Source organism: Protopterus annectens, chromosome 8.part0 (assembly GCF_019279795.1).
Source record: "Protopterus annectens isolate FY-2018-M chromosome 8.part0, PAN1.0, whole genome shotgun sequence".
NCBI classification, from domain to species: domain Eukaryota; kingdom Metazoa; phylum Chordata; order Ceratodontiformes; family Protopteridae; genus Protopterus; species Protopterus annectens.
Window position 1 is genome coordinate 836,952,182 of NC_056741.1, and position 12,053 is coordinate 836,964,234.

General features: G+C 36.5%; 1 protein-coding gene across 3 annotated transcripts in view; it reads right to left on the reverse strand.

Annotated features, from left to right (window-relative positions):
* Positions 1–12,053, reverse strand: part of LOC122809090 (class II histocompatibility antigen, B-L beta chain-like) — a 284,840-nt gene that overhangs the window by 182,430 nt on the left and 90,357 nt on the right. The window contains exon 1 of one of the 3 annotated variants that reach the window (XM_044080319.1): positions 7,174–7,252. The exons of the other annotated variants lie outside the window; for them this stretch is intronic. The gene's annotated coding sequence lies outside the window, so the exon portion shown is untranslated. Of the gene's footprint in view, positions 1–7,173; positions 7,253–12,053 lie in introns of those variants that run through there. 3 annotated transcript variants of the gene reach the window in all.

The following is a 12,053-nucleotide window of genomic DNA, read 5'->3' on the forward strand; positions in this document are numbered from 1 at the left end:
TGTCTTAAGTGATAATTCAACAAAGGTGTTAAAAAAACCTGTGAAATACAAATGTCAGTTCTATAGCACTTTAATCATAAAGTGCTACTATATGTAGTATTAGCATTTGTCAACATGATACTGTTGTAAATATACTTCTGCTATAAGGACAACATTAGAGGGCAGTAGAGTAGATATGTCCTCTGGATCTGTGTTATGTGACATAATTTATTGTTAGCTAGGGCTGGCAGTACGTGAAATGGCATACCTCGGTGATAGACCCCATGGCAACTCCCCCAACCCACTGCTCACTACTCACTACACACACTCCTCAGTGCCTCCACCTCCTGCCATCCCCACTCCACCATGACATTTTCACATTATCCAGGTTAATTTTTTTCTACCTTTTCACATTATTTGTCTCACTGTTCAGCCTTTTCCTACATCCTTTCAACAAACTTGAACTAGGCCAGATGTTACTGTAGTATCTGTGGAGAAAGTAATTTAATTAGACTGGGAGTCTAGGTCCACTACCCCCCCCCCCAGAAGTCATACAGGTTGCAGATATTTGAGTGCATTTACATTTTTTTCCTGTATGTTTTGTTAGAATGATGGCCTGAACAGAATTTACAAATAATGAAAGAAATCCAGTCTTACTCTTCAACTTTGCTTTTTTCTTTCATCCAAGTATGCACAATAAGAACCACAGAATAAATAATCAAATTAAGCTAGGATGTTTGGCGGTTACTAGAACCCATGTGATTATAGATGCCATGAGGTGCATTTTAGTGCAAATTTTCTATCCTTTTAATCCAGTTATGGCATGAACAAAAAACATGAGCAATGAAAGATATTCAGTATTACTCTTTAACTTTGCTTTTTATTGCACTCTTTCACCATACCCTAACTGGCCAAGAAAGCATTGTAAAAGCTGAGGAATGAATAATCAAAGTAAGATCAGGATATGGGGGTCCATAGGCACCCAGAAATCATGGGGTTATAGATGTTCTGAGGAGCATTTTAGAGTTATTTCCCAACTTTTTAATCCAAAGACATCCTGAACCAAAAGCAAAGAAAGAAATTCAGTCAATGTTGTGTCTGACAAAATTACAGTTCACAATAAAACTCTGGTGAGAACATATACATTGTATCTGAGAATAGTGCCAGCCTCCTTACTCCCCCCAAAAGAATTAGTTACTTTTTGTGTATCCCTCTGGTGTTAGAATGAGATGAAGGCACAAACCACCACAGTCATGTATTTCAAGTGGCTACTGTTAAATGTATATACAACATGTCTCCTCAACCCTACTCCCAAAAGACAGCTGCCATCTGTGTACCACTCTGATGTCAGAGTGTGAAAAAATTAAAAGAACAAATATAACACAATAACATTCAAGTTGCTCTGAAGATACACAACCATCAACACCGCCAACGCAATTGAACATGAGATCAAGATAGCATTCCACAATTTATTTTGTGTGCTTTCATCACATAAAGAAAGAAACTTCTTCATGAACCGCATTAAGTTAGCATCACAACAATATAAGCCCTCCCAAAAGCAAATTACATCATTCAATTCACATTACAAAGCTGACACTGCTATGAAACATCATATGATAAGGGCAGCACTGATTAAATGCTACTATACCACAAAGTTTAAAAAAACACGCTTCTGTAATTTTATTTTTTCAATATTACAAGCTGCCAGGTACAATATTTTTTATGTATCTATCTATCTTATATCACGTACATTTTTTATACACATATTTTAAATTTTAAATAAAATATACTGTAGGATTGTCAGATGTATATAACAACATGCCTCCTTACTCCTACCCCCAAAATAGCCACCCTTATATGTTTCTGATATTTGATTGAACTGAGATTAATAACAGTCACACTAAAATATACCAACTTCATACACCTAAACAGTACCAGTTATAGTGGCCTTCTGTGCACACATCTGAGACTGGGGGAGTTAAAGAAATAATGACACACCATCCCTATTCCCCCACAAAAGCTACAGCAACCATCTGTGTACACCTCTAAGCATGGCCAGTTTTAGACTTAGATTACAATATTGTGCAAGACCACAGATAACAATATGTGATATTATTTTATTTAAATACAGACACTGAAACTGCCCCTGAAAGCACCAGTGTTGTTAGCTATTCTGGTGCCCCATGACCTAGTGCCTCCCAACTCTAAGTTCATCTGAGGAGCAAATAAATAAATACAATAAAATAAAAAAGGTCCTCTGTCCTAGCAACTGCTTGCTATATTTGTAGCAAATAACTGCTACATCCACACATGGCATGCTAAAGCACATCACTTCTCAAGTTATGACCTGGGGGGAAAAACTCTTCTCTCCTTTTAAACTACAGCTATTACAGTCCACACATGGAGTGCTAAAATGCTTCAGTTTTAAACTCCTTGGACTGGATTATTCTGAAGACAGAAAAAAAAATCATTTTAAACTGTGGCACATGGTTTGCTACATTTGTAGCAAGCACCTGCTGCTGTTTATGCCACACATAGAGAGCTAAAGCTATTCACTTTAGACTACCACTGTAAATTCAGCATTTAAATGATGGTATTACACCAAAGACCAATCATCCTATCCCCTTCACCTCAACCTAGTTATGCTACTGCCTGAAAACTAGGTCCATCATAAGCTATACTGATTTTTTTTCATACAAGCACACATATATTGACACTGGCACAGGAACGGGCATCCTGACTCCATGCAAAAGAAGTCAACCACAGCTATGTACTCTGAGATGGCAATGTTACTCATTGCACCACTGTTCGAATGACAGATTATTTTTGCAGACATCGTACTCCAGCCAGATCCCCAGTGATAGCCAATTATTGTGTGTAGCACTACTGCCTGTGATTGAAAGTGAAAAAAAATTTAATTTGTCACTCTTAAATACAGTGCACATCCAATACATACAAGCTTTAGCAACAGCAATACTGGTTTTAAACTGATTTGAGTAAATACATTGTTTGACACCACTCTTGCCATACCAGATCAGTGGCTACTATTTAACAATGATAAACAACAGCAGGGGTAAGCCACTTGTATCCACAAATGGCCTGTGTGATGATGTGAAGTATTGCTAGCTATGCCAGTAGAAGTAGGGCAATTGATGTGTAACATATGCCAGCACAGCTAGCTGGAGTTTTGTAAAGAATTATATGTCATTTGTATATCAAACTTATTTGTACAGGTGCTTGTGTTGAAAATGTACTTGTAAAGCTGCTTGTGCTGGACAGAAAAATAAAATACATCTGCATGCCAAACTATACTATAACTGTTGAAGTTAATATTGTAACAGAGAATACTGGAAGAGAAGAGGTTAATCTCCGTCCAGCTAACTTTGAAAAATAGCCTGAAATTAAATTACCTGGTAGGCCATAAAGATTGCATCTTACAGTTCTGACTGCAGCCAAAGTCAAACTGTATGTAAAACAGGGACTAGGAATCCTGCTGTATTGTCCTTAGCAAATGAACTAATTTCTACCCTGGAAGGGTGGAAGTGTTGAAATGCTTTTATGGCTTCCAGCTTAGCAAAGCTCTATCTGTGTGTATGGTAACACATATGTGCAAGATTCTGGTTCAGTTTCTAGTAAAGGAGGTAGTATGGGAACCAGGAGTCAGATAACCAGATGTATATATTGTCATTCTGTAATCCAGCACTGAAATGATGTTTTAATACTAGATGAGACAGAAGTTTCACTGCAGTCTGTTTTTGAAACATGACATAGAAGGATCACTCACACACTTCATTTTGTCTTGCTTTAGTAAGTAACCAGGGAATAGCAATTCTTTAGTTTAGTCAGGAAAATATAGTGAGATTAGTTAAGTACTGTTTTTCCTGTATCTGTGTGAATCTATTTATCTGTGTTATTTTTAACATTTCCTGTGATTGAAGCTCTGGTGTTTATTGTAAATAGATATTTAATATTTTCACATTCTTTTATTATTTATTATTAAATATATTTACATTTTTCATTGTGACTGGTCCTTTAGAGAATATTTTAACCTTTGAGGCTACTTATATTTATTTGGTGACACTGTGGCTGCTCCTGAAAGCCTTACTGCATTGATCAAATACTACCATTTGTATGAGTATTAATTTCACTCAATATAATTGGGTACCCTTGTAAGAGCCTTAGAGTAGCTGGTAATGGAATGTCCTGGTGGCAGTATCTACTTTATAGTCTGTGCAGAGGGGCATAGCTAGTGAATCTGTACCAGCCTTTCCCAGGTGTGTGCATGTGTGAAAATCAAATCTCAAGGAGTGTGTGTGTGTGTCAGCTACTTGGAGCAGGGACACAGAGCACTGGTTTCTCAGAAAGAGAGATGGAGGAATTGGCTGAGGACTCAACTCTATAGCTGTGCCAGTGGGGAGTCTTACTGGTGACCTCGAGAGAGAGAGAGAGAGAGAGAGAGAGCGGGAAACCCAGACCTCGGACTGAGTGTATTCCCTGTGTGCTCTTAAGGGAAACTGTGCTTGGTGCACACAGCTGCACCTGGAAATACTGTGTGTATCTATTTTTCTTCCAAGTGAATGTCCCTCACCAATGTCAATGATGAGGATTTAGGCTCCTTGATTACTGGCCCAGAGGAAGGACATCACAGCCTCTATAGTCATTAGTTACACTAATTTACTGTGTATTCCTCAGACAACAGATTGTAGTACATAATAAATAAATGTCAAAATAACAGAATTCTACCTTATTTCACACATATGCACAATAGTCTTACATAGCTGGATCAGTGGCTGTTTAATCTTAGCAAACAACAAGAGTCAGTTGCTTTCATCCACAGATTACTTCAACCCAGAAGTTATAACCACTTCTATGTGCACTTCAGATATTTGTAGTAAAAAAAATGATGGGCATATAAAATTTCATTTTTCCACATATTAAAGTATTATAAATTACTTCATAGAAATCATAGTGAAATTCCAGTGCTAGAATAATAGGCAAACAGTGGCTAGTCAATTTCCTCCACAGATAGCTCCTAACATTATCACTAATTTGTCTGATGTCACACTCTTATTAAAAATGCCCTCTCATGAAAGAATCAAGGACAAAGCAAAATATAAATATATATTGCGGAAAAATGACCCAAAATTGACAGATTTTAAATACTGCTCTTACATACTTGGAAAAGTGGTAAAATGAACAGCCTTGCACAGCATTCAAAGCAGCAACCCTCTATGACTGAGCAGAAAAACTACAAATTTATGATGAACCAAACATATAATATACACTCAGGGGCATTCATAGATCTCAACTTAATAATATGGGGGGAGACCCAAAATCAGGAGCAATTTTTAAATATTACTGTAATATAGTTAAAACAGCAATATAATGCCAAGCTATGTATCAATATGCATTTTCTGTGAAATAAGTAGAGTGAAACTGTAATGCCTAGCATTACTAACTGACAGTAATCCCCAGTAATTTACTAGAAGGGAGAGGACAAAATATGAAGCAACAGCAGCAACATTCAGCAAAATCAGACCCAGTTCAGAAGGTGAAATTAGGACTATCAACAGGTACTCCAGTTGCCCTGCAGATAGGGCCACCACTCCATATACCTGGCTGTTACTGTCAGGATTTCAAAAAAAAAAGAAAAGAAAAAACTTACCTGACCTTACACTCTCGCTTGTCCTACTGCTACTACCATCCACAGTGCCTACCTATATTTCCTATTTTAATATTTGCAGGCTTTCTACTACTTGTTATGTGGCAGCATTGAATAGAAAGCTATGCGACTTGAACTACTATGTGAGCTGCACCTGACCAATCAGATCACATAGCTTTCTATACCTTGCCATTCATGACCTTAGCAGAAAGTTGTCACCTCTGCCATTGGATGTCATTCAGCTACAGACATATTTCTACCCTTTACTTAATTATTTATTTAAGCAATAACCGATGATGTGGTGTAGTATATTCAAGATTTACCCACAGTTGGTGTGGTTTAATCATGAGGGCGAAGCCTGAGTGATTAAATAAAGCCAACCGTGGGTAAATTTCAATATACCACAACCACGGAGTTGGTTATTGCTATTATACAATGACATTATTTAAGAAAAAAAAAACTTACTTTTCTTAAATAATTTATTAAAAAATGGTTTTGGACACTTTATATCAATTGAAAAAAGTCCGGATGAACGGTCCTTTTTCCATTGGTATATTGTGGGATTTACAACGGGCACACTGGCCAATCAGCATGCATGTTTTGGAATATTAACGGGGGGGCGTTACTGTATAATTATTTATTTATTTCATTAAAGATGCTGGTGTGTTTCTTTGTTTAGAAAAATAAAGGATAGAAAAGCATCCTTGGATGAGCAATGCCCTAGGAGGCTACCTAGTTCACCTATGTATAAGACCAGCCATAGAAAGAATTATGATCAGTTTTTTAGTTAATTACTAGTCATGTAGTGCAAGACACCACTAAGAAGCTTAGCCCAAATTCCCAATTACCACAAAACACTGTCAAATTAATTGACTTGCTCAAGGTCACATAGTGATTCAAATTCAGCACCCTTGGCAGAGGAAGCAGCTCATTAACAGGTCAGTGCTTCAGCCCTCTGTACTAACTGCCAGACTCTGATCATAACCAGTTTTATGTGTTCTTAATATGAATTCCAAGATTCACCTCTCCAACTTCACTCTTGAGGTGAAGTTATTGGCATCAGAGTCTCAAACACATAATAAGCTGGTTATGACTGAAGACCCAATTATAATCTTCTATGTAATGGGCTCTTTGAAAAAAAAAAAAGATCACAATAATGCACTGAAATGTTTCACACTGTGCTGCCCTTGCAATACAAATATTTTTTACTGCTCCCTCTAAAAGGCTTTACAATCAAACTATGCCTAAATCCCAATGAGCTTGGAGTATTCATAAAAATGGAATACAACATGCAAAATGTTTAAACAGACAGAGCTGCCAGCTGAGAAAAAGCTCTATGCAAGTTATGAAATAAAGAAACCATAGCAGATAAAAATCTAATTTATCTAGAAAAGCCAGTTATCTTCTCTTATGTTAAAAATCTCAAGCAGTTAGCTAAAATCTTATCACACTACAATCAAGCTCTTCCAGTTTTTTTGAAATTGATAACAGAAACTCTAGGAAAAACATTTATAAAAAGTTAAAAAAAATACCAGTTGTTGAAAGCAAGTCATGACACTTTTCAGAAGATTTCTTCTTGCTTTAATCCAGCATAAGTGAATACAACTTGAACATATCTTTCAGTGTAATATTTGGAAACCTCTGATAAATAAATAAAATAAATAATTAAATCAGCACCTCAGCACCATTAGTTCTCCACATTTCTTTTACTGATTTATGAGTTTGCACCTTCTTTTATTCTTACCATATCATATTCTTGTAGTGTTTTCCCCCTTAGTTCATTTGTTGCAGCCTGCCTTGCATCTGCATACCGAAAAAAAGAGCTAAAGCTTGGCTTAAAGCTGCAGGAGCCCCTTAAGGCTGTAAAATTGCAAGTTATAGTTGCTATCTGATGTTTTTGGCAGTATTTTAGTTGGCTCAGAAGTCTGGTATTTCACTGGACAGTTGAGAGGTATGGCACAAAGTGTTTTTCCACTATTTATTTTTTGTTTTCTTAAACTAAAGTCATGCTGCATTTCTTTAATTTACAAAGAAAAATAAATAAATAACAGAAATGCACCTGTTAGCAGAACAGCGCCTAACAGGTCACCTAGTTCACCTGTGAGTAAGTCTGTCCATGCTGTTAGGCTCTACACAGTGCTCTGCATTATTTCTGAGATTTCTGACATAGTTAAAGAAGGCTTTGGTGTCATGTGTCACTTGGGTGGCTATTTTTATCTAATATCTGGTTTTTGTTGGTTTAATCAGGTTACAGGGTTTCTTGATTAGTTTAGCAGGAACATTTGTGGCATCCTGAGGGATGGAGTTATTTTTGAGTGCTATGAATTTTCTTCTATTTTTATAGAGCCTGTTTATGTTAGGATTCCACCATGAGGGTTTATTTTTGAATTTGGTGTTGTATTTGTTTCTGAAGGGGAAGGATGTTTTTGTGAAACTATTTATATGTGCACAGAATTTAGCAGTTATAGGATTCTGCATAAGCAGCAGGATCATCCAGATGGAAGGGGATTTTGAACTTAGCCAGGTCATTATATAATTTTAGTAGATTAGTCTTTCCATAGTCACTGAATACTAAATTACTGGAAGATGATTCAGGCTTTAGTCTTAAGGTCAATGTGACTGTCTTGGGTCAGAGTTGACCAGGAAGGAAGTAACAATTGGTGAACAGCAGAACTGCCCCCATATTGGTAAGGACTAAATTTAGCATTTTATCATCCATGGCTAGAGTGCAGATTAACTGGTCCAAAGAGTTTGTATTGATGAAATCCAGAAATCTCTAGGCATACATGCTTGAGGATGTATATATCTCCCAGGTTATGGAGGGAGAGTTGAAGTCTCCTAGGAGAATAACTGTTTGACTTAATACATAAGGACTCTATGCCATTAGGTAGGAGGTATGGGCCAAGAGGGACAAAGATGGGGTCCTGTAGTTTGCTATGATATGATGTGATACCTCAAAAGCCAAGTGGTACAGTGGTTAAGATGTATACCTGGCAATCACAAGGTGCAAGTTTTGAATCTCACCACTGGAAGGAGCTTTACAGATTAAAGGTATATATGTTTATGAACCTATGAACCTATATCACTTCTGTGTCACTGTTAGACAGAGGCACAGTATACTAACCTCAAAAAAGGGCATAGCAAAATTAATTTAAAATGGGTGGCGAAAGCCAAACACACTCTGGCTAGGCTTATAAATACCCTAGGGCAGATAGCCTAGTATGAACCTATGAACCTATAAGGGGTTTTCCTTATTGTAAGTTTGATGTAAAGAGTTCTTGTATAATGCTTCTCAAGGCAAGATTTTTTTAAGAATATAGAGACACCCCTCAAGCTTTAGTGCCTTTTTCTAATGTGGTAGGACTATATGAGTGATAGGCACTGAAGCCCTGCACTGATCAAGTGCTTTCATTGATCCTGAAACAGGTCTCTGTGATTATGACTATACTGACTTTTTCCATGGTAGGTGTAGAGATTGGAGTTTTTTCTTAGACTCCTAGCACTGATCAGCTGTACTTTAATGTTGTCTGGGTTCTATTTACTTGTTTAGAAAACTTATATTGCTTAAAAAGGCACTATGAGAATGGACAATGTTTTAACAAATATAGGAAAGCCTTGTGGAGAGATGAGACAATCATTCCTGGCAAAGCAGCTGGGACTGTCTACCATTTCTTCTCAGATTGTTATATATTGCAGGCCCCTTGAGACACTGGAAGCTAAGCGAATTGTTGAAGTCAATTATCTTTTGTTCATACTCTGGCATAATTCTTGGTGATGGTAGAATACTGCCTCAGACATATTCTGAGAGCTCCAACATGTCTCTCTTCACATAGTCCAGAATGATACATCTCAAATGATTTACACCCACATGTACAAAGACTGTGTCATATGTGTACTTATGGCACAAGGAATGAGTGTTTGAGTGATGTGATGAATCTTTACACCTGATCAGCAGCTGACCATGGTGGACTCCTTGTATAGTCTGATGAATGGCATAGTGGTGTCTCTCACTTCACAAACACCTAAAACTGAGATATTGGAGTGTGTGGAAGTTTGCATTATGGACTGTTGACTTCAAATGATGTGACTCTTGTATGTATACTTCAAGGTGTTGCCTATGTTGTGTGCTTGTGAGGTTGCTCAGGGTACATGTTTCTTAGGTTACATTTAGGTGGCTTTTGTGGTTTAGGTAGGTTACTTTTAAGAGCCTCAGCACGTGTAAGCCTATGTGTTTGGTCTGAGCTTTGTGTAACTGGTTTGGTGTGGTGTTGTGTGGTATTTTTGGTAGCTACGTGACACGACTTTGTCTCCATTAATATTATATAACTACATCTCTCACACACTTTATCAATTTGCTTAAGTGGTAGGTGACTTAAATAGTAGGTAGTTATCAGTAAACATGAGACAATTTCTGCATTGTCTCAGGATGCCCATTTCAACCAAGCTGGCTACAGAGATGGCTGGAAAGTACAAACACATGGTTCCAGTTGCTTACTAGTGACTAAAAGGTTAGAAGTTGATTTACTGGACTACTATCTCTCTAAAATGAACACGCTTAAGTCTACACACAAAGAGCAATGCACCACTTCACACAAACCAGGAGCTCTGTGCAACTACAGATTATTTGTGTTTTTAGTTACCTTGACGCTATTATTATTTCCAGCACTGCTATGAACAACAACTCTTCTCCAAAATAATTAAGCAGTGCTCAACTATATTAAAAAAATGTCACCGCTCACTCAGGCAGCTTCCTACGTTGAGGAAGCCCAAGGCTGACATGGAATTATGAACAATAGACTAACAGTGATTTTTCAAGGCTGAAAACCTCATAAAACTATCAATAAAAATGAAACACATGCAATAGATACAAACTGAAACATGATATGTACAATATGTTAATGGCAAGAGGCTAGTGGTAAGATTCATTTGATATTTGATAAGTGCATCTTGGTATGTGTAAAAAAATTTAACATTTGACATCTAAGATTTGAAATGACATTTGATATTCATTTTTTGTGTGTGAGTGAAATAACTGAAAATTAGTTGAGAAGATTTTTTTAAAAGATGATGGAGAAAAATGTAGGTTTGTATACTTTTCAGTATAATAATGAATAATCAAGAGAAACTGTACAAGCATATAGATTTGTAAATGACATCTGGCCAATTACTTTTGATATACACAAATCTGATGAGGAAATGTTTGGTATTTGATGGACATATGATTTGCATGGTCATAAATTATGTACATGCGCTCTCTAAATGGACTTTTACATTTATTTTTGAACTAAAGGAATATACTTCATTTAGTAAACAGATTAACAGAATAATACTATACAGCATTAAAAATGTAACTGAACACAGTTATAAAGAAGCTTCTACTGACAAGGTCAGCACCAAGGACTTTTAAAAGAATGCAGCTCTCTAAGCTGACAAGAATGATTTTCATAACATGTACTGAATTCTGTCTGCCAAGTAGCAGCAGAGACACGTGACAAAGAAAACTGAGGAACTGACGCATGAGAAAAGTTATGGAGTTCATCACCCTGGAAACATAAAGAGAGAGAGTGAGAGATAGAAACAGAGAGGGAGAGAGAGGGGCAGAGAGAGAGTGAGAGATAAAGACAGAGAGAGAGAGAGAGAGAGAGAGACAGAAAGACCATTATAAGGTCCATATCAAATGTTATTTTGGATTACGACACTGTTTACAAAAATTAACCTAAGTATTTGATTGATGTTAAACCATTACAAGAGTTACCTTATTCGATATGTTTTAGATCAGTACAGAAGTTAGTAAAATCACATCATTAGTAAGTTGTGTCGTACTAAAGATAGAGATATATATATATATAGATATAGATATACATATATATATTTATATATATATTTATATATATATATATATATATATATATGTATATATATATATATATATATATATATATAAAACTTTAGATTCCATCTAGTAAATTAGTCCTCTTGTACTATTTTGATGCTATCGTGAGTTCTTTGTGAAATCTGATGTTTCCATTCATAACAGCTGATGCTGATAACACTTACTTTTCTTAAGATGTTAATGAACCCATGTGTCTATCTTGGCAACCGGTATCAAATAATTGTTACTTTTTTCAAACATCACACCCATGCTGAATTGAGGTGTTTGCATGGTATAGCCATCCTGCCAAAAAAAAAATTAAGTGCAGCTCTTACTATTCTAGCCATTAAGACCTTTTAATAACAAAAGAAGGACATGTTAGGTGTATCACAGACATATGTTCCCTGTATACTTATTACGTTCCTGAGTGTTTTGCTACTACATGTGGAGTAAAACAGAGGAGACCATCACCACTGTGCAAAGGTTCTATACATTTCTCACTTTCCTGAGGTACTGGGTGCCACAGACTCTACACATGTA